Raw genomic sequence first — 18,084 nt, 5'->3', positions numbered from 1 at the left:
AAGGTACTTGCAAAATAATCAACGTCTTTTTTAAGTTTTGTTTTTTTTTCTCAATCTGATTTGTACCTTTACTTTTGTTAGCTTTTATTTGTGTGTTATTTGTTGCGTTTGTTTTTACTTAATGGCTATTTGGAGTTATTTGGATTTGTTCTACTTTTATATGTATGGCCAGTTCGATTTTCTAAAATTACATTTTTAAACTCTACCCCAACGTCTAACGTCAACAAATGATTTATAAATGGCGTCAATTTAGAAAAAAGGTCAGCGATTGCCAAATTAATTGTTGCCAGTATAAAAGGCACGGTAAATAAATAAAAGGCACGGAAGCAACCGTAAACTCACTTTCCAATCCTTGCAGCTAAACATTCTTATTTATTGTGCTGCCCACACCAACAGTTCCTGTGGCAAAATTTTACGAGCTTTCTTTTCCGCTTTACGTAAAATAAATCAAACGAACACGCTTGATCAACTGTGGTGCACACGGTTGAAGGGGGTGGAAGGAAGGAGACTATCTGAGGTCGTGAGGTTGCGTGAGTGTACGATCGGTTTCGGTGGCACAGTGAGTGGCACAGAGTGTGTACGATTGCGCGGTGGGTGGGAGAATGCAAAAGCTTCTTGATGAGTGCCCTCAAGCGAATCAATCGTTCAAAAATTGTGACAACAGGGTAGCCTCTAACCACCTCTACGCTAACCGCATTTATCCGCAGCCATCTCAAGAGTAAGTGGTCAACAAAGAGGAACTGAAGCGTCTTCAGAACAGACGCCAGAAAGAATTGTGGGAATTCCAGCCATGATGTAAGTGATGTGGCCTTGTGGAATAAACTTTAATCGAGTGTGCATTCGTTGAAATCTGTTCGAGATCGCACAATTAACACTCAAACAGATTTGGCTGGAATATGAGCGATTGCATAATCAACGGCAGATGAGCTTCTTCGTCTGTGCGCGCGTATCAGCTTTTGGGTTGGATTTATTCCAATTTTTTGTTTTTTTTTGCTGTGCAAAATCATTATGAAGCAACAACGGGAACGGGTTGACCTAGGCAAGGCAAGTCACTCGATTCGTGACAGGATATTTTCCCCTTGTTTTTTTTGCTGCCACGTAACAAATCGATTATTGACTGTTCGCGAATGTTGGAACGTTCAAGTGGTGAAGTTATTTTTGAAGTAACAACGGATTGGGATTTTCCTGTTCTCGTTCCTGATCGTTTGATGAGAGCAAAGTTTGGAATATCCTGTGGAACCTTAATATGCATACAAGTCTTTCGCAATGTGCCGTCTGAAGCGAAAACTACTCACAGTTCCTTCGCATTCGGAACGGGGACAACGGTTCCTTTTTTTTTTGTTGACTTGTTTCCCCTTTACACGCACCTTACCCACCCGCCAATCGATCGATCGAACACACATTAGTGACCATAAAATGCAGATGGACTGTAGGCTAAAAATATCAACGCAAAACAGCTTCCCGGCTGGTTTCACCCTGTCAAAGGAGGCGCATAATGAGAGGAGCTGACGGGGACGCTTGGGACGCTTGGAGGATGAAGACAGAAAAGGCGGCGAAGCACGCACACAGTGGGATGGACAATTTTGGGTAAATGGGTTCAATTTGAGGTCATTTGGAGGAACCGAAAATGGGTACTGCTGCGTGCTGGTGGTGCATGAACTTTGTATTGCTATTGCTTGTTTCGACAGTCGCTCTGCGCCACCAACAAACTGATGTCATCTCGAGTTACGGTTTTGCCTGTCCCGTGTTTTGTTGCGTTCCCCTCGCGCAAGTTCGTCGAGATGCGAAATTGCTACATTGCTACAGGGAAAGTTTTTTTTTTGGAACAGCATGTTAATCCAGTTCATTGCCACAGGCTATTGAGGTAAATATTACGATGGTTATCGCCAGTATGCAAATGTTAATGTGTAGGAATCGGTACAAGGTTTAAATAAACTGAGTGCTCACAGGCAGGATTTACATCGGAGGATTCTAATACAGTGTTAAGGTTGAATTTAATGCTATTACGTCGCATTATGCAACGCACAGCCACATATAAACAGTATAAACGTTTCGTACAATCTCTGTTCAAAAGACTTCAATACCGGGACAGCGATGAACCCCGACAGAAATGGAATGAATATTTTGTACAATTGCACCGACGTCCGCTGACCATTGGAATGCAGATTGGCATGCTTTTTCCCTCCCTTTTCTACCTCCCCTCCCTCCCCGTCTTATCGGCTTCTCTTCCTTTCCGCTTTTTTTTTCTTCCTGCCGCTCAAAACTGCCCGTGATTAATTCGTGATTATTCGAAACCATCACGATTTCCACATTACATAAACCGCTCGGTCGCGCGCGCATCCTGTTCAGGCGCGAGATCGGTCACCGAGATCGATTTCGATCGGCGATGCATCTCGCTCGGCACCGATCCGGATCCCCGGACGTGTGTGTGTGTGGTGCGCACTCCCCTAAACGAAGCAGCAGCAGCAGCAGCCCCGGAGCAGGCGCGTGCTGGTTGGTTGCGCCGTGTGGGCCATCCTCTCTTGACGGGGTCGAAGAAACAACCACGGTAGGAAGTTTGGCATCGTGTCCTCCCTCCCGTGTTTGGGCGATGAGAAAATCTGATTTGCATCGTGTGGGTAGTAATTAATGCCGTATTGAGTAACCTGACCATCCGTGGCGTGCCGTGTGAGACATTACCACCACTTCCTGACCGTAGCCAGTGCGAGCCGCATGCGAACGAGCCGCATGCGAACGAGCCGCATGAACTATGCCTCCCTTGGGGGGGGGGGGGGGACATTGCGTTTCCCAGCGGGCTCGGGCTCGGGGTTACGTAAGGTTGCCCCGGCGTTCGGACCGGTTGGTCTTATCAATGCACACGTCCGCATGTATTGTGTGTGTGTGTGTGCAGTATTGCGTGCCTTTGCCTTGCGAGTGATAAAAAGACAGGCGAAAGAAATACAAAACCAAAAAAAAAAAAACAAGGAAACATAAGTCAGTCAGTACCGAGGCAGGTGCGGTTGTGGTGTTGGTGTTAGTGTTGGTGGCCACTTATTTTCTTAATTCTTCTATTTTCTTTCCATTTCTCTCTCGCCCTCTCGCGCGTGTGAGCTTTTGAGCGCGAAAGGGTGCTTAATTGCAGCGAGGAGCAGGGCGGAGAAGAAGACAAGATGAGTGCGACGGGTGTGGGATGACTTTGTGTGCAGATTGCAGGCCCCGGTGATAATTGAAATGCCTAGCTTTTAGCATATCAATTTGGACGGACTTTAATTGCAAACATCCATCTTGCATAAAGGTGGCGGGCTCAATCATAACGCATAACGCGTATTTTCAATCACCACGTGGAACTGATAGGTTGGGGGTAGTAGCATGACGCGCAACCTGAGCGGTGGGCCTCATTAGATTGTATGCGCGATGCTGCCCGGTGCACGGTTTTGTAATGCACCGGCGGATCAAATGGGTGTTAGCGTACGAGTCACTGTACCGTCGCTGCTAAACAATTAAATTAAGAACGGATGATTATGCGACTGTGCGCGAGCTGCTTCCTGCCGGATTGCCTACTCTTTACATTCGGTGGCGTCTCAAATCTCAAATCTTTTTGATTTGAAGATGTGTTCTGCCATTATCTTTTGATCACGTTTGCATAAAACAAATGGAGCTAACTGTAGAAAAAGGAATAGAGAAAACTTCTATTTATTAACATCCTTTGAAAGGTAATTATTTGAGCTTTCTTACAAAAATAAATCTACGACTATGCGAGCTGCCTTTCGTCAGTTACGCGGTAGAGCTAGAGCTGAAGTAGAGCTTTTACATCATGTTAGTCTAGAAAACTTCGATAGGACGCAGCAGGGAGCCTAACTAACGCAGCCAATGTAGCCACTTCTGTCTCTAGGTCTTCATTTGCTGGCTTCCTTTGAACCCTCAAGTCGCTCAGGGTTTTCGGCCATTTGGTACCGAGTCTTCTTTCGGTGCTCTGATTCTTGTCTTATTGTGCCAAGATGTTCTAGATACCGAAACAGGCTTATACGACGACCGTTAAGTGCCACACGTAGTCCGTTTTAGACGATAACGTGTCGTCGAAATTCACATTCGTGTGGTATCAATCGACTAAATGACTAATATTTTAAACTTACAAAAAATGTCTTTTGTCAAGAAGCAAAAATGTAAACAATGGTTTAAGAACTTACCTAATATTCGTGTTCTATTCATGGATCTTACAGGCCTAACAGGGGCTTTTCGATCATTCCCACAATGTGTCGGGCGTTTCTCAGATTTTTTGGATCATTTGTATTGATTTACGATGGGACGGCTCCAATAAATTGTGAGAATGATCCAACAAATTTATGGGATACGATGAATAAATCGTGATTCGAGCTCGAAAAACTACGGTAACCAACCAATAGATCAGTTCAAACGACTTCAACAACATGCACTGTGCTCTGTGTTTTTACTCTAATATGCTCTTTTAAAGCATTCTGTAAATTCCTGCAATAAAAAAGGCGATTTCTTGAATTAGCAACTCCATGCTCTGCCCCACACATATATCTTCGTTATTTATTTGGGTAGATCCTAGTTTTTTTTTTCTTCGTGTGTTATCTAAACGTATGTTTTCCATGTTTTTTTCCAAAAATCTTCTTATTCTCTGCATCTTTTTTGTTCTATTCCGAGCATTTTTGCTTGTAAAACTGATCGTTTTAACATACAATTTGCAGCTTCTCAGTACCCTCGTTTTCACCACCCATCTTCTGCGAGAAAATATCTGTTAAACATACTTTTTCACTGACGTAGGGTAATTCTATCAGCTTTTGATGAATCTTTTTCGAGCATTCCAATAGCAATATTCCAATAGCAATACTACTGGAACCCGCATTGATTTGATTTATTTTGTTAAATTACGATAATTGACGAATCTTGTTTTCACACATGTGACTGGTGGACGGGAAAATATTCGCTCACAAAGAAATGGGCTGTGAAAATGTACCTATTGAAATAGATTTATTGCTGCATTTTTACCTCATTTAAAGCCATTTATTTTTAGATCCATGTACAAGTTTCATTTAAATTATACATCCATACGTCTAACCTGTTTTTCATATCCCTCTCCCTCTCTCTCTCTCATCCTCATCTACTACGGGGTCTAGTAGTATCTAGGTAACATAAAAATAACCCATCGCAAGAAATGAATATTCAACACATTTCCTAACAAGTCAATTCAATCAATGCGCCTGTCACCGCACAAATTGGGCGGTCAAATGGCAGCGCGCTTATGAAAAACCGAAATCCTAAATCATGACACCTTTACTCGGTCGGTCCTGTCTCTGTGCCACCACTGCCAGAAATAATTGCAACACTAGCCGACGTGCTAAGCAGACTTTGCTCCAATGCTGCATGCCCCGGCCTCGCCTAGTTTGCAACATTGGGCGCGTGTGTTTTTTGCAGAGTTTTTGTTTTGTTTTGTTTTGCTTAACATTTCGCCAGCATAGCAACCACTCCCAAATGTGAAGCGAACGCATCTTCTGAAGCGGGTTTCGAGCCAGGTTTTACGGTTATCTCGATTTGATAGCCGTGCCTTTATGCCGCACGGTAGCAGCTCCGTCCTCCTTCCTGCCTATCTATTTATGGGTGACTTATATTTTTTGCCTGTCTCGTCCTCCCAACGTGTGTAGGTATGTGTGTGTGTGTTTATTGCTTTGCACTGATAACGGCTCCTAATGTATGCATATCGGATGATTCATGAAATTTATTCAAGAATTTCGTAAAATATGAATTCAACACAAGCAGCAGCAGCACAAATACCATGTCTGAAACCACGTCTGTATATTCCACCCACCCCCTTGTCCAGTACGGTTCGCACTGAGGAACGACGCGTCCGACGCATCCCAAGGCGTGTCGGCTAAAAACAGCCGGGCGTGCGGAGCGCGTGTTGAAAAGTCGTCCGTCTTTTTGGCTTTCCGCGCGCTGTTTCTCGGCAGAGTGGCTTCCCGCCACGGTCCGCAAAATAAAGATCAAGGCCAACAACTGGAGCACCGCACGGATCGAAAATCCAGTTGAGCGGAAGGACCGGGGGCACACAGAGGAGAACGGAGTTTTGCCAGAAACAGGAAGCAGATCGGGACTGGTAGCATAAAAAGGATCGCAAGGACAGGTGTTTACGCCTAATGTTGAAATTGTGAGGATGTTTAACAGCAGTACACCGATGCCGGGGTGGACTATTTTCGACGCTGGCAATCAGCATCAACAACTGATGCAGCGTGTCATAACGTATGACTGTGATTTCCACCATCGCCCCAGGCGATAACCAGTATCGTTTACAATCCGAATGCCTGCCCGCAACGCAACGCGTGACAAGGTCGATCACAATGGGCAAAAAGAGAGGGGGGAGGGGGTGGAAATTCCAACGCATCAGTTCCACTTTCGGTTCTACGTACGCACTGCAACTGGATGGGCACAATCGATACCGGTAAACCTTGAATCGCCGACCGTTCAATCCTTCTGCCATCATTTATCAGTTTGCATCCTTGAGCGTTTGGGATTTTCACCACCGTTTGTAGCGCTAGTCGTTAAATTTTCCAACCCCCCGAAACGGTGTCAACGCATGTCCATGATTCACACGCCGCCAGAAAGAGCGATGGGTGACTAAGGGTTCGATGCGCTGGGCTTTGGCGTTTGCATTACACGCACGCATGCGCGGAGGATGCTTACACCCAGCCAGCCTGCGCCTGCGCGCAGAACTTTATTCTAAAAACCGAATTGATGCCAAGGATTTCCACTCTGGCAGCGGAACGAAACCGGCACCCCGAGCGTGCGCCGGGATGATGACGGCGCGGGCACGGTGACGACTCCCCCTCCGCGACGCTTACTGTGGCGGCGGTGTCGGCCAATGAAATGTGGCCCATGCACCCAGGTCGGCGAGAAATTCCGCTGAGTCAGAACCTTTATGATTTCTCTGAAATTGTTGATTGGGTGTGTGTGTGTGTGTGTGTGTGTGTGTGTGTGTGTGTGTGCATATCTGCCATTGGTGTTTAAGAAATCCCCAGTACCAGTATGAAATCCTTCAAATGGGTTGAGTGGTTTTGACTTGAAGATGCTGTTAGTAGCACATGAAATACAAATGCTGCATTTGTCTCGAGAAAGCATGCCAGTATGATCTTTTGAGGTTTTATTTATTTTTTAAAAGCTCAGTAAGAGGAGCACGTCGAAGTACAGCGTCTTAATGAGTGCATTTTAGTTTTATGCAGTCGTGGGCACTAAATTTTAGTACTAATTTATATATTTTTGCCTGTAAGGCACTAAGTTTTGAAAGTATGTAACCATTTTTGTCTCTGAGGCATCAGTTTTTTTACTGTTGCTCTATAGCACATCAATGGCTTTATTTTATTATCATCATCATGTAAAATTATCATGGCAAAAAGACAAAAATTGTTCAAAAGACAAACAACTTTGACTTACAGAGAAAAATAAGTGCGTTAGAGTAAAAAATTAAAGCCTCAGATAATTACTTAGCTTTAAAGGAAACGAGCAATCTATAATGATAAGATATTGAACAATATCGACAGAGTTCCTTTGGGATTCAGGTTTCATTCCTTTTTTTTGCCTTTTTCTAATATTAGACTAGTAGATCTCGACAAAACAAAGATTTGTTTTACTTAACATTATTAAGAGTATTTAGCTTTCAAAAACACGATTTTGTTTTGATATTTTTTTGAGCAAGTATTCGAAAATAATAATCGAAAAACTTTGAGGCTGAAAATCGCAGAGCTAGTTTTGTGTGTGGTTTTGTATGGAGTGTTGACATGATTTCAGCCGCCAACTGTCAAATTCCATACAAAATGCTGCCTAGTATCGTGAAAGGCCCCTTAGACTTAGATTTAAGGCAATCATAAGGTATCCATTTAAATTTTTTTTATTGTTCGGCTTTTTGCCGAAACATGCTTATAAATTTCATTTCAGATATTTCTTCTGAAGTCGGTTATGGGTTAATTGATAATTGGTATTGATGAATGTTAACATAGTGTAACAATTTTTAAGATTAAAAACATGCCGTTTGAATGTTAAAGTCCAGTATTTTGTAAACGGTAATGCTACCGTAAGCATACTTATAGACGAATGATATTTCAGCTAACATTATCATCATCATCATGATCGAAGTGGTTAGCAATCAATCCTGTTGGTTGTTTCCCCATGCTTACCTTCCAGTTTCAGTGTTGTGCTATCACTTGATTGACGATCTTGCCCGCATTGTCAAAAAAGAAGGGATTGTAGCTTTTGTTGTGTAGCACCCGTTATTTATTTTTTTCTTTCTTAGCTGCCATCCATCATGGTTCGGCTAGCTGTCGTCGCATCGCATTGTTGACACCAACCCGGGCCCGGGCGGCTGAGGTCCCAATACGCGATACGATTGAACGAACCACAGCTCCCGGCTTCCCTTTCTCCCGTGCGAGCGGATGGGGTATTGGCTCGAAAGTTGGCAGTTTGTGGCGACGGCTGTGGTTATTGTCCTCCGTTCATGCACCTTTTGGCCACCGAACGCCTGCACGAACAAGTCGCTTCGCTTTGGGGGTTTCTTTGTACGCGTGTGTGAGTGTGGCTGGTTTGTTTGTGCGTTTATTTTTTATCATCATCCCCAACGGCGACCGTGTGCGGTGTTGCGGGTGAACGTGAAAATGTAAAATAATAAATAACTTTCCCTTTTCTTTCGCGGCTGGGGTTCTCTCGCGCGGGCAGCCTTGCTGCATCGATAATTTCACCGCGGTGACGATGAGAAAGCCGCCGGCTGCGGTCTCGCACCTCCGCCAAAGGTCCTCCGTGTCGTGGCGGGCAAAGTTGCAGGAGCTGAGCGAAACCGAGCGTCCAGATTGGGACAAAGGGAAAGGGGTGCGGATCAATGATCATTTGTCATAAGCCGGTGCTACTGGATACGGTTTGGACCGTGCTCGGTCGAATGCTTTGCTACCGGATGTTTCCTCCCCGATTCTCGCTTTAATTGAGGAGGTACAGTTTCGGTGCATGTTTTTTCGATTGATCACAATTTGTACGATCTTCTCTCGCGAGAATAGAAAAAAAACAAGCTGAAATGCTGCTGCCATGAAGTTTAATGCGATCTGAAACAGAACACTTAATGCAGCATAACAAAAAGCTCCATTTTTCCATTCAATACAATACTACATTTCTTCACCGGTTTCATCCGGTCAGGGTAAATGTGAATGAACTCTGGTCAAAATCGAAACACACACACACACATACATCACAACACGCGGCTAAGAGAAATAAAGTGGCTACGAAATTACCATCATATCTTCTTTCTCCTCCGTGCTGCCGTGGCTAAATGGTTAAAGCATTTTACACATTCGCGGCACGTGCATGGAAGGATGCAAACGGCGGCGGTGGTTGTAGTGAATGTAGGAGAAATAATGTACAAAAGACTTCAACGCCCGCTACGACTTGCGCGACTTTTGCAGGCGACGAACCTTTCGTCGCGCAGCGCATACAGAAAGTTTTCCACTCGGCCATTCTGGCCACGTTGGCAGCATAAATCGTGAGCGAGGTTAACGAGCACGTACTTCCAAAAATCGGCCTCCACTGCGTTCTCGATGCGTCTTGCGTTAGCCGAACCTAACGAAGCATTGTTCTGGTACCGGCAGGAAGTCCTAGAAGCTGGTTTTGGGGTTGAGAAAGTTCTTTCAATTACTCGTGCGTTAGCTAATGAAACATGCGTGTTACATTTGATTTACGCGATTAAAACTCGGCTGCAGTGTTATGAAATTCTGTAACGCAGTTCCGTGAAATTTTGAAAACAATGACTCATGCACACTTCGGTTCGGTTCTGTCGCAAGCTTACTCTCCCCAAACCCAGTAGAACAGGTCGATTTGTTTTTCAACCGCGTAGCAGCATTCTTTCATCCAATGCGTGTGGCTGTTTGGACGGGCTTTCTTTCGTCACAGTGGGTACGGTAAACAATGTCACTGTCTGCCCTTTTATGGCGGAGAGTGTTTGAGGCGTAGTGCACGGCCCCCAGCAATCATCCGCTTCGCTCCGTGGGCAGGCAACTGTCAACCGTTAAATATTGCCTGACACGTTCCAGGTGGGATTTTGAATTGAAGTTGGTGTCGGTCGTCGATTGTTTTGCAGCGTTCCTGCGGGCCTGCCGAAAAAGGCAACCACCTCTAATACCTCTGGACCGCACTGCTAAAGGCATTGGGCGGGACACCTCCTCCCCACCCTTTCGCAATTGCCTGGCGTCTGCCAGATTGGAGAAAGAAGTTTGTGTGTGTGTGAGAGAGATGGAGATGGAGATTTATAAATCCAAAAGCCAAAACCTGCAAAAAAAAACAATTTAAAGTTGACGGGGATACAGACATGCAGCAAAGAAATCCACACAATCCACGCACATCCCCGTCAAACCAAACAGAAGAAGAGGAAAAAAATATACACAACTCATATGATTAGCCCATTTCAAGTGACCATGAAATAAGTTACGCTCTGTTTGTAGCCGATGCGTGTTTGAGCTTGCTTTTTTTTGTGCTGTTCCTTTTTCTTCCACACATTTCGGGTCTTTGGTGTTGCCAAATGTTATGTTATCACACATTCATGCTGCCCGGTGGTTCACATATTGGGCACAGTTTGGGAAGGGAATCGACTAGCTCGGACACATTGAGCTTTGAGATTGAAGGTGCTTCTGGTGAAGCTAGAAGAAAGTAGAGTGACCCACGACGTCCTAGTCTTTTGATGGAGGCGCCTTGGAAAGGGAAGCTAGCGTTAATTGACATTCAGCCCACTAGTGAGCAGGTCGCCTGAACGATGATTGAAAGCTGTTGAGCATGGGCGAAACGGCTGCTCCCCTCAGGACAGACTTCACAGATGATGGCGTGGACGGTGATAGTTGCCTGTCCGTTTGCCCTTAAGCAAAGCAATCTGAAAAGGGTGGAGATTTTAGACAAAAGGCGTCTAATCTCTTTTCACCGCTCCGGTCTGGTGGATTGACTAGTTCGGTAGAAGGGTAGCAAAGAATAGATGCGTAGATAGTCGGTCCATTATATTCTTGATTAAAATGGAAGGATATTAGACAAAGAGAAGGAGATTAAATCGTTAAAATAATCGAGTCATTTAAATTAACCACAATCAAAAGAAGCTTTATTATTTAAGAGACAACCAAAATAGGAACGGATTAAAGTTGCGTGTTATAGTTTTTATTATTGAGGTTTTGGTTTCTTTATCGACTTAAACCAAAACACCAAACGCTCAATGTAATACGGAAGCACTACAAATTCCCTATAAAACTGTTTGCTCTATCAGTCCGCGCTGAACTATTTCGGTGAGTGAATATGTAAATTTCGCAGAGCAAAACAATCGTACTGTGTGTGCACTCCTTTGCTTTTTCTGCATTTCTCACACCTTTACCCGAAAACCCGTTATCCGCATCCGCAAAATAATGCAAAAAAAAAAAAACAAAAAAATTGGCTAGCAAAAAGGAAACACCGTATAAAAAGCCACCGTCCGCAACACCTCAGGCAGACGGGAAGGCAGCTTATTATTCGGCAAATGTCAAGGAAATGGTGGGCTGTCGATTTTTGGCCGAAGGTGAAAAAGGCAACCGAGAAGCGTTGGTGAGAGGAGCACCATTTCGGAGTGCAGTTCCATACACAAACCCCCACCAACCCCCCTTCTTCTCCGTTCGAGGACGTTAATGTTCATTGTGCTCGGCCGGCCGGCCCGCTGTGCTCACGCGCGGAAGAGTGGATTTGTGGATTTTATTTTTTAGTCTTATTTTACGACGATGCACCAAAGTGGCGCTACAAATAAGTTTAAAAATACCGGAGAAGGAAGCTCCGGTCAGCGCGCGGCTGTTACGATCTCGACCATAAAAAAGACCCTCCCCCTCCCCTCGTCTTCTCGTCTACCACTGGCTCACATGCCCCTCGGCTCTCATGTGCGCTCGAGGCACGGAACTTTTGCATGCCTATTACATGCGATGAGATCGTGGTACACCGTTGACTGTACAGCACTATGGGAATGGTTAGTGTTGGTAGTGGTAGCTAACTGTTTTATATTCAATTGAGATTTCTATTGTGACAAAAACATCACTATTATGAAAAATAATAATTAAGAATTTATACAAAAAATGAGCCAATGAATTATTGAAAATGGACAAGAATTTGAGGGGCTATTTTATGTTTACAGATGACGTATGCAATAATAGGGAGGATTCTTTTAACTTGTCCATGTTGTATTTCCTTTGTATTAAAGTTGAGTGATTTTTTCCTCGATCGAACACATCGAACAGATTTGTTTTAAACCAAGCTCAAATGTTTAAGCAGTACGAATGAAAAGTTTGCATAAAAGGTCTTTATGAGTGATTAATTCTATCCGGAATCGCATACATACATTGAAGATTCAAAAACCACATGTTTGGTGCAAGTTAGGCGTCATCTATCAATAACGTAACGCTGGAAGGGGAAATACAGAGATTGCAATCTAATAGCATATTATATAACAAATAAATTTTAAAACTTACATAATATTACCTTCTTCTTTAGCGCAACGACCTGCCTGTGGCAATACTAATGGGTTTGGCTCTTAGTGACTTTGATTGATCCCCCATAGCAGGACAGTTCGTTCTACGTATGGGGAGAACAATCCATACGCGGCTTGAACCGGCCCGTAATATTATTTAATAATGCAATAAGCGTTGAGAGGAATAACTTACTCATAAATGTAGCATTTTGTTTGACAATGTAACCGGTAATTGAAAACTCATCCTTTATCTTTATCCCTTTTATTGTAATTTTTTTCACTATACTTGATTGAAAAACGATACACGATACAGTTCATTCATTCTGTCCTGTTCCGACCCATAGTGTACTGCCAGGCGCCGGCTAATGACAATGAACATTCGCAAATGGATGGCAATCGTAGCCAGGATCCTGGTGGCGCGATTGCTGTGACGTGCGGGCGGATACGGTGCGGCTCGATCGATCGCACTTACTTGCAGATGCACTTACTTTCGATGCTGCCGCTTCTTCCATTTCCATTTCGCGCAGCGCTCTGGTTCATTCACTCCAGAAGCCGCGCTCATCGTCTCGCCAACACGATGATCTAAAACGAAAGTGATTGCTATCGTGGAATGCAAACGAGAGAGCGACCCGTCGTAATACCCGGGCCGCTCTTTGCGGTGGTTGCCTTCTTTTTTCGTGTGTGTTTCGTGGCTGTGTCGTCCATGTTTATCACACCACCGGCTGGCGAATGGGTGAGTTTGCGAGATTATGCAAACGTGCAATCGGTGGGTAATGTGTGCTTTGCATTTGGCACCTTGATTTTGTTGTTGTTCGTTGTTGCCACAAACCTGTCGCTGGTTTGCTTTTGTTTCATTTACTTTGATTTCTCTCAACTCTGAGGCATCTTCTGTACCTCCCCCCCTCCCCGATGGGGGGGGGGGGGCTTTGTTTACAAGCCTTACCCCGCTCTTTGACCATCCATCAAAGTGCAAGGTCTGCGCACCTTTGTTATGCTGTTTGCCGATCGCCGCAGGAGAAAGGAAATGCGCATGCGATGCGTGGATGCTGATGTCACTGCGTGTATTAATTGCTGTGGTGCACACGACCCGATCGTACGATGTATCGTGCGCACAGCATCCACCGCTCGGTTGCATCTTCCAGTGATGGTGTGCTTGTCCGCTCGACGGGTGCCGTTCTGTTCGTGGTGCAGAAGCCATACATTATTCTTGCCTCCGGCCCAACAACGGCAAAACACTCACCCGGCAGCGTGTGCATTCGGTGGGAAATTAATGTTTCTCATTCCGGTGTATCCGTGCGATGGAGTGGCGGGGCTCCAACTCAAGGCTAAGAGTTCACAGCCGGGCGGTGCCCGGTGTGTCGCGGCAAGAAACACGACCCGACAACAACGGCACCGGGTTTACTTTCATCGCGTTCGCGCTCCGTTGACCCGGCCGGTCCGGGACTCGTTAACCTTCCGCATGCTGCTGCAGATTGGATAGCAAACACCAGCAGTTGCGAAACAACTAAGCAGGGGCATACCTTTACTAGTGATACCGGCGTGGACCAGAATGCGTCTCCAGAACAAAGGCCAATAGCACGGCGTTGCATTTGTCGCACCGGTGAGACGATTAGTCTCCGTCGAGAGAAGGTGTCCAGAGTTTGCCAAAGGGGGAAAAACAGGGCACAGAATTGGTGCGCGATTTATCAAACGTTAACTGTCGAGGGGCTGTGAAAGAATACAATAATGTTGTGTGCAAGCAACACGGGCGGTTTGGGTACAGTGTTGGTAGAGCTGGTTTGAATAGGCGAGAAGTACTGGGATATTTACGTGCAATAAAAGCTCTTCAATAACTCATTGCAATAGTTATTATGTTGCATTGAGGTGTACCATTGGTTTAAATATGACATAAATGATCTGTTGGTCTGTTTTGGATTGTTTTTGTGGTACCGTAAGACTGCCAAGAATGGTGTCATGAAACAGTCCTCTTACTGCTGCAAGATATAATTCACCGCTAAGAACCTAACTGCTATGGAACTAGCATAAAGAAAGCAATAAATAACAAATCTAATAGCTAGGTCTTCAACGACGTAGAATGCAATCGTCTTACCAATAGTAGCCTACGCTCCTTATTTGAAGGTTACTGCGTAAATTGGTGTGAGTTTAAAGTTAGACTAAGCCAGAATCATAGTATTATCAGGAGCAATATGAACAACATTGTTCCCCCTATCATCTGCGAGAACTTCAGACGTTTTCTTCTTCATCTTTATTTTAGCTGGATTTTTTAGATCCTGGAACTATTTAGACTTTAACCTGGAATGGCTCCAAATTTCCTTAAAATTTCTTTATTTAAGGAATTCAAAGTACAGTTCCAAGATTCAAGATGAGGCATTTCGCTGCATATAGTGTACACCTTTGATGGAGAGGTATTCGATAAAAAGAACACGACATTTGAAGTTAAATCTAGAATCTTCTTCTTCTTTTATTTGGTGTCTCCTACGCAGACATGCCGGCCTATACAGGCCTTCGAGACTTAATTCACAGTCCATTCTAGGCTTGAACCCATGACGGGCATGTTATTGAGTCGTTCGAGTTGACGACTGTACCACGGGAACGCCCTTCTATAATCTGTAATCTGCAATTCGTCCAAAGAGACCAAAGAGTAATGCTAGATGTAAAGATACAGCCACCTCAAAGCGTTCCGTTGCTTAATGGTTCCAGTTCTGCACAATTAGTCCTATTCTTGTAGCAGACTTCTTGTATCTCCGGATCGATTAGCCGGCACATTGACTCACAATCCGGATAGTTCGGAATTACACCGCCACACCGTGATCAGTATATGGCCCACCATTCCATCAACCTCGGGCCGATTGTCATTCAATGTTCTAAGGGCGCAGGGATAGCAAGGTGGCGCAGGCTCTGGGCGTCAGAATCGCGCAGCTCGCATTGCATACTAATTCAAACGCGTACAGTTATACCACTTAATTGACGCAGGGTTCGACGGCGCGGGTCGTGATAGCGGTAGATAGCGGTACCGAATTCCAACTTCCCAGCACCCGGTAGTTTCGGTAGCCTCTGCAACCGTTTTGCCGCGCAGTAGCCAACACCAGCAGTGGGTCAATTTGTGCGCCGCCCAGACCCGGTAGCCGAATAGAACGATCGAGCGAAGGGGGGGGGGGGGGTAGTCAATTCGAATGGAATCGATTCCGAATGGCAACGTGGCAACACGATTGGTGGTCGTCGGTGGGCGCAAGTGAGTCGAGAATGTAGTAATGGTTGAACGGTTGTTTCTCTTTTTTTTAATTACCGTGCCTCGCGCCTTTTTCTACCGGATTGCGGCTTGGAGGTCAGAACAGGTAGACCCGTTCGGTCGGTAGAGGGAACTCCAAGCGACTTTCGGATTGATGGATGAGGTCGACGTTTCCTCGTGTTTTAGAGCACATGTTGTCGCTAAGTCAAGCAAATAGCAAGTGTGCGTTTCAGTACCGTTTGCACACACGTTGTCGTCGTATCTTGCAGAAGTAGTACTTGACGATGAATCAGTGCAAATGAACTCTGATTTCTCTGAAGCTGTTAGATCCGCATAGAGAGCTCTGGGACAGGCTGGATTTGAAGGCGGCATCCATGCTATAACCCCCACTCTGGACCGGCAATCAAGCACGAAAATGATCATCCATTACAGCGGCACACCGGGAGCGTTGGTGGTGCCACACGATCTTCCGCAGACACCAGGCTTTCGCAAGGCGCCCGTGGCCAACGGGTACACCGGCTCGTGCACGAACTTGACATATAGCGTGGCATGACATGGCCCTTATGCCCGCACCAGCTGGCCGCCCATCCAGCGGTGCGATATCGTGAGAAGCCCGTGCCCCTTTCGCCAACACGCCGTACACACACATACACTTACCCACACCCAAGCGCTCAGCTTCTTTGTACCGAATTTGTAGCATTTTGTTTGGGATGACGATAATTGACAGTTGACGATGAGCGACCTAGAAGGAAGTGTGTGAGGCCCGGTGCGTGCGGAGGAGACCATCCGGCAAATGTGTCGTGGCGGGCGTCGTGTCGTCGCCGTTGCCTGGTGAAGGTGTTCCGCAATGCAAACGGTGAATTATGAAAGGAATCGATCAGGGTGTGCTAACGGTAACGGTTTTGTCAGGCGGCCATGGTGCGAGTGCTGGCGCGCACAGCCGTGAAATCGATCGGCACTGTGTCGCTTTTGCCACCCCTTTCTACACCGTGGTCGTCGGTGGTGTGTGAGCGTTTAGGTTTAGGTAGGCGCACCAGCAACATCATCGCCTTCATCATCATCACCGCCACCATCGCCATCATCATCATCATCATCATCATCGAGGAGGTTAATTAGACGATCCCAGGTTCCTTGTTCGGTCTGTCACGGGGTTGTATGTGTACAATCGGATGGTTTTGCGCTGGAAAAACCCAACCCCAATGAATGCGAGATCTTCGTTCGGATCCAAAAAAGGAGTCTCTCGGTTCCAGCACACGGTTGCAAGGGCTCACCGGTTCCTACTGAGCTGGTTGGTTTGGATGTTTTGTTATTTAAAAAGATCACAATCTAGCCGTGCTACGTGCTAGAGCATTTCTCACTCAGACATTTAGTCATAGCCGGTAATGTTCGGGACCTTTGCACTGGCGCATTCTTCTTTGCTGACATTCATTCGATGAGTTGTGGGGCGGTCTAAAATTGATTTGATTCGATACTGAAATTAAGGGTATTTCCCTGATCGGTGCTTTGATTGGAGATGTAACCTTTTGCATTGAAATTTTGTGTCTGTATGTCATTGCTATTGGTACAAATCTTACGATTGCATGAAAGAATATGGACAAAAATGTGAATGATGTTTCACATGGTGTAGCTGTTGAAGTTTTGTTCAGAGATACGTGGTTTTCCAAATATTTCCATTTTTGAAGCTATTTTCTGATTGGATCGTACTAAATAATTGATTAAAGAGCCTACCAACTAGCAACAGTAATCAACGTTACCTATACTTCATAGGTATTTTGATCTTTATTTGGTAACAGATTGTACCTCACTTATTTCAAATAATCATCTAAATCATAATCCCATAAAGTTATACCTCCTTCCATCAGCTCCCCTTCCATTCCACGTGACAACACGTAAGCTACTGAAATGGCTTTAACGATTCCTGCCAGAACTTGTTTCTGCCAAAGCACCCTAACCTTGAAACATACTTATGAATAGTGTTTTTCATCCCGATTTCTCCCTTCGCTTGTTCCGGGTGTGTGACGTGTGAATTCTTCGCCGGTTCATTATCATAAGCGCTACAACCCTCTCCCTCGTAGCGGCGCCGGCCGTGCTTTAGTCAACCGCTTCTTGGTGCGTCCTAAGCGTAAAAAAGGTGTCAATATGGCCACGCTGTGACTGTTACACGTGGCGGCGTTAGGTCAGAGCTAGAATGATGAGGTGGGGAAGGAGTGGATAAAACATAGACCCTGCTAAGCTGGCGTCGTCGTGACGCTACTCCAAAGTACACGTCAGTCCCTGGGCCACATGAGCCAGCACTGATAGTGGTGGTTTCTAGCAAAAGAGTTCCCACCGGGTGCGCTAACACTTTCGGCTAGAGGCTAAAGGC

General features: G+C 45.3%; 1 protein-coding gene across 1 annotated transcript in view; it reads left to right on the top strand.

Annotated features, from left to right (window-relative positions):
* The window catches only part of LOC121600356, a 131,304-nt gene that overhangs the window by 4,529 nt on the left and 108,691 nt on the right, over positions 1–18,084 (top strand). The gene's annotated exons all lie outside the window — the stretch shown is intronic.

Source organism: Anopheles merus, chromosome 3L (genome assembly GCF_017562075.2).
Source record: "Anopheles merus strain MAF chromosome 3L, AmerM5.1, whole genome shotgun sequence".
NCBI lineage: Eukaryota > Metazoa > Arthropoda > Insecta > Diptera > Culicidae > Anopheles > Anopheles merus.
The sequence above is the reverse complement of the archived record's forward strand: the minus strand, read 5'-3'. Positions and strand labels throughout refer to the sequence as shown.